This window comes from Saimiri boliviensis, chromosome 14, assembly GCF_048565385.1.
Source record: "Saimiri boliviensis isolate mSaiBol1 chromosome 14, mSaiBol1.pri, whole genome shotgun sequence".
In the NCBI taxonomy this organism is placed as follows: Eukaryota; Metazoa; Chordata; class Mammalia; order Primates; family Cebidae; genus Saimiri; species Saimiri boliviensis.
In genome coordinates, this window is record NC_133462.1 from 41,975,246 (window position 1) to 41,981,130 (window position 5,885).

Consider the following 5,885-nt stretch of genomic DNA (forward strand, 5'->3'; position numbering starts at 1 on the left):
CAGCCGGCCGGCACGCGCTTATTGGGCTTTGCGCCACCGGAAGTTCAGCCCTCCGGCCGTCACGCGCCGACAAAGCCGTCGTTCAGGACCACAGGCGGGGGACAGAGAAGCGCGGCGACCAATGAGAACAAGGGTTGGAGCAGAACAGTTAACGGGATTGGATAACGGGCAGACCCAAGGGGCGTAACCCAGAGACCTAATGGGAGGTTATGGGAGGTGAAAGGGAAAATGTGGGAGGAGACAAACAGAGGCGCTAAAGGAGTGAAGGGGTGGAGCTTAAGGGAGAGAGGCGGGACATAAGCCGCCACCAGAGAAGGGGCTATCAGTGAGGCAGAACATTGGATACCTTAGATAAAGACAGCCAATCAGTCAACGCAGGGGGCGGGTCATTGACAGCTTAACTCCCTCAGGAGGCGGGGCTTAAAGGAGAACTGCAAGCCGTTGGCTACCACAAGAGAAGCGCCTCAAGGTAGGGTGCAGGCATTGGCCATTACAAGAGGCGGGACTTCAGCAGGGCGTCGGCCATTGGCTATTGTAAGAGGAGCGATACAACATGAAACAGGGATGGGCCATTGCCAGCTCGAGGGGGCGGGGCTGAGAGGAAGGGGCAGGCCCCGGGGGAACTCTTAGGATAAATAGCCACAAAACGCACAGAATAGTTATTTCTTCACTTCATAAAAACTTACTGAGTACCTATTATATCCCAGGGCCACAAAACACCCCACAGACATATTCAGTCATTCAAGAAAAATGTTCTGAATACCGTGTGACCAAGTTACTGGTTACCTGATTGGGCTTCAGTCTGCACCTGGAAAATGGGGCCCATAATGGTACTGATCCTTTAAGATCTGACAGGACTGTAAGGACTCTGCACCAAACTGAGCCCGGCAATAGGAAACACAAGAAGTGTTAGAAGCTATAACTCGACCAGGCAAGGTGGCTGATGCCTGTAATCCCAGCACTTTGGGAGGTGGAAGAGGGTGGATCACAAGGTCAGGAGTTCGAGACTAGTCCGGCCAATATGGTGAAACACGCCCCCCCCCAACCCAACCTCAGAAAAAATACAAAAATTAGCCGGGCGTGGTGGCGGGCGCCTATAGTCCTAGCTACTCCGGAGGCTGAGGCAGGAGAATTGCTTGAACCTAGGAGGCGTAGGTTGCCGTGAGCCTAGATTGCACCACGGCACTCCAGCCTGGGTGACAGAGCAGGACTCCGTCTCAAAAAAACAAACAAGCAGGCCGGGTGCGGTGGCTCAAGCCTGTAATCCCAGCACTTTGGGAGGCCGAGGCGGGTGGATCACGAGGTCAAGAGATCGAGACCATCCTGGTCAACATGGTGAAACCCCGTCTCTACTAAAAACACTAAAAATTAGCTGGGCATGGTGGCGCGTGCCTGTAATCCCAGCTACTCAGGAGGCTGAGGCAGGAGAACTGCCTGAACCCAGGAGGCGGAGGTTGCGGTGAGCCGAGATCGCGCCATTGCACTCCAGCCAGGGCAACAAGAGTGAAACTCCGTCTCAAAAAAAAAAAAAAAAAAAAAAAAACAGACAAGCAAAGCAAACAAAAACCCGGCTGATCCTGGGATGACTGTATGTGTGACTTGGGGGAAGCAGATAAAGCTGGAAGGGTCCGTGGACGACCTATCATAATGCCTTACAAACATAAATGAGAAGAATGAGTTTTATTTTAACTTATTGGAAACTATTGGAGGGATCTGATTAGAAAGTACAAAGAGAGTACTTTAGTCTCAAAAAACATCCCTATGTGGGTAAAATATGCCTCAAGAAAGACGAATTCTTTACAACTTACACAAAAGGCCTGGTGCGGCATCTCACACCTGTAATCCCAGCACTTTGGGAGGCCGAGGCGGGTGAATCACGAGGTCAAGAAATCGAGACCATCCTGGTCAACATGGTGAAACCCCGTCTCTACTAAAAATACAAAAAAATTAGCTGCCATGGTGGCGCGTGCCTGTAATCCCAGCTACTCAGGAGGCTGAGGCAGGAGAATTGCCTGAACCCAGGAGGCGGAGGTTGCGGTGAGCCGAGATCGCGCCATTGCACTCCAGCCTGGGTAACAAGAGCGAAACTCCGTCTCAAAAACAAACAAACAAACAAACAAACAAAAACCACAAAAACAAAAAAATTAGCCAGACATGGTGGCACGTGCCTGTACTGTAATTATAGCTACTCAAGAGACTGAGGCAGGAGAATTGCTGGAACCTGGGAGGCGGAGGTTATAGTGAGCCAAGATCATGCCAGTGCACTCCAGCCTGGGTGGCAGAATGAAAAGGAAAAGAACGAAAGAACAAAAGAAAGAGGAGAGACAGAGAGAAAGAAAGAAAAGTAAGAAAGGAGGGAGGGAGGGAAGGAGGGAGAGTGGGAGGGAAGGAAGGAAGGAAGAGAGGAAGGAAGGAAGACATACAGGAAGGAAGGGAGGGAGAGAGGGAGGGAGGGAGGGAGGGAAGGAGAAAGCAGATAAGCAAGCAGGCCTTTAAAAAAAAATTTATCTGCCGGGCGCGGTGGCTCAAGCCTTGAATCCCAGCACTTTGGGAGGCCGAGGCGGGTGGATCACGAGGTCGAGAGATCGAGACCATCCTGGTCAACATGGTGAAACCCCGTCTCTACTAAAGGTGCAAAAAATTAGCTGGGCATGGTGGTGCGTGCCTGTAATCCCAGCTACTCCGGAGGCTGAGGCAGGAGAATTGTCTGAGCCCAGGAGGCGGAGGTTGCGGTGAGCCGAGATCGCGCCATGGCACTCCAGCCTGGGTAACAAGAGCGAAACTCCGTCTCAAAAAAAAAAAAAAAAAATTTATCTTTTAGTCTGGTACATTGAGAAGGGCTAGATTAGAATTTCCAGTTAAAATTCAGTGCACTCCAGCCTGGGCGACAGAATGAGACTCTGTCTTGGAAGGAAGGAAGAAAGGAGGGAAGGAAGGGAGGGAGGGAGGGAGAGAGGGAGGAAAGGAAGGAAGGAAGGAAGGAAGGAAGGAAAGAAGGAAGGAAGGAAGGAAGGAAAGGCAAGCCAGCCTTTAGAAAGAAAATATATATATATATATCCATCCAGCGGGACACAGTGGCTCACGCCTGTAATACTAGCACTTGGGCAGGCTGAGGCAGGTGGATCAGGAGGTCAGGAGACCGAGATCAGCCTGGCTAACGTGGTGAAACCCCGTCTCTACTAAAAATACAAAAAAATGGCTGGGCGCGGTGGCTCACGCCTGTAATCCTAGCACTTTGGTAGGCGGAGGTGGGTGGATCACCTGAGGTCAGGAGTTCAAGACCAGCCTGGCCATCATGGTGAAACCCCATTTAAAAAAAAAGAAAAGAAAGAAAGAAAAAAAAAAAAATATATATATATATATATATATATATAAAACAATTAACCAGGCATGGTGCCATGCACCTGTAGTCCCAGCTAATCAGGAGGCTGAGGTAGGAGAATTGTTTGAATCTGCGAGGCGGAGGTTACAGTGAGTCAAGATTGTGCCACTGCACTCCAGCATGGGTGACAGAACAAGACTCTGTCTTAAAAAAAAAAAAAAAAAAAAAAAAAAATCCTTTAGCCTGGTACATTGAGAAGGGCTACAGTTAGAATTTCCAGTTAAAACACATCAAAATGATTTTGAGAAGGGTTCTCACTATGTTGCCCAGGCTGATCTAGGACTCCTGGGCTCAAGCTATCCTCATATTTCAGTCTCCCAAACTATTGGGATTATATGCATGAGCCACAACATCTGGCTGAATGATTTTTAGTATAAATATGTCCCAGGCAATCTTTTTTTTTTTTTTTGAGGCGGAATTTCGCTCTTGTTACCCAGGCTGGAGTGCAATGGCGCGATCTCGGCTCACCGCAACCTCTGCCTCCTGGGTTCAAGCAATTCTCCTGCCTCAGCCTCCTGAGTAGCTGGGATTACAGGCACATGCCACCATGCCCAGGTAATTTTTTGTATTTTTAGTAGAGACGGGGTTTCCCCATGTTGACCAGGATGGTCTCCATCTCTCAACCTCATGATCCACCCGCCTCGGCCTCCCAAAGTGCTGGGATTATAGGCTTGAGCCACCGCGCCCGGCCCAAAATCTTTTTTTTGAGACAGGATTTCACTCCGTTGCCCAGGCTGGAGTACAGTGACATGATCTCGGCTCATGGCAGCCATTACCCTCTGGGTTCAAGTGATCCTCCTCCCTCAGCCTCCTCAGTAGCTAGGAAAACAGACACGTGCCATCACACTTGGCTAATTTTTAATTTTTTTCTAAAGATGGGGTCCCACTTTGTTACCCAGACTGATCTCAAACTCCTGAGCTCAAGCAGTCCTCCTGCCTTGACCTTCCAAAGAGGTGCAATTACAGGTATGAAACGCCTCACCTGGCCCCATACATTTTTTTTTTTTTTTTGAAACAGAATCTCTCTATGTCATCCAGACAAAATGCAGTGATGTTATTTTGGCTCACTACAGGCTTGACCTCCTGACCTCAAGGAATCCTCCTGCCTCAGTCCCGCAGATAGCTGGAACTAAACGTGTGTACCACCACAGCAGGCTATTTTTTAATTATTTTTTATTTATTTATTTATTTTTTCTTTTAGTAGAGATGGGAGTTTCACCATGTTGGCCAGGATGGTCTCTATCTCTTGACCTGTGATCCACCTGCCTCGGCCTCCCAAAGTGCTGAGATTACAGGCATGAGCCACCGCGCCCGGCCTTTTTAAAATTTTATTTTAAGAAATGGGGTTGGCCAGGCGGGGTGGCTCACCCCTGTAATTCAACACGGTGAAACCCCGTCTCTACTAAAAATACAAAAAAATCAGCTGGGCATGGTGGCACGTGCCTGTAATCCCAGCTTCTTGGGAGGCTGAGGCAGGAGAATGGCCCGAACCCAGAAGGCGGAAGTTGCGGTGAGCCCATCACACCATTGCACTCCAGCCTGGGTAACAAGAGCGAAACTCTGTCTCAAAAAAAAAAAAATGGTTAAGTGGCTGGGCACGGTGGCTCATACCTGTAATCCCAACACTTTGGGAGGCCGGAGCGGGTGGATCACAAGGTCAGAAGTTGGAGACCAGCCTGGCCAGTATGACAAAACCCCATCTCTACTAAAAATACAAAAAAAATTAGCTGGGCATGGTGGTGTGTGCCTGTAATCCCAGCTACTCCGGAGGCTGAGGCAGGAGAATTGCTTGAACCCAGGAAGCAGAGGTTGCAGTGAGCCGAGATCGCGCCACTGCACTCCAACCCATTGACAGAGTGAGACTCCGTCTCAAAAAAAAAAAAAAAAAAAGTTACGTCAGGTGCAGTAATTCATGCCTGTAGTCCCAGCTACTTGGGAGGCTGAGGTGGGAGGATGACTTGAGCCTGGGAGTTCCAGGCTGCAGTGACCCGTGATTGTGCCTGTGAATGGCCACTGCAGTTGTGCTCCATCGTGGGCAACAGAGGAATACTGCATCTTTTCTTCCCCCTTTTTCTTTCTTTCTAAAGTTGGAGTTTCTCCATGTTGGCCAGGCTGGTCTTGAACTCCTGACCTCAGGTGATCCACCCACCTTGGCCTCCCAAAGTGCTAGGATTACAGGCATGAGCCACCGCACCCGGCCAAGACTGCATCTTTATAAAAATTTTTTTGGCTGGGCACAGTGGCCCACGCCTGTAATCCCAGGACTTTGGGAGGCTGAGGCGGCAGATCAGGGTGTCAGGAGTTTGAGACCAGCCTGGCCAACATGGAGAAACCTCATCTTTAGAAAGAAAGAAAAAGGGGGAAGAAAAGATGCAGTCTTCCTCTGTTGCCCAAGATGGAGCACAACTGCAGTGGCCATTCACAGGCACAATCACGGGTCACTGCAGCCTGGAACTCCCAGGCTCAAGTCGTCCTCCCACCTCAGCCTCCCAAGTAGCTGGGA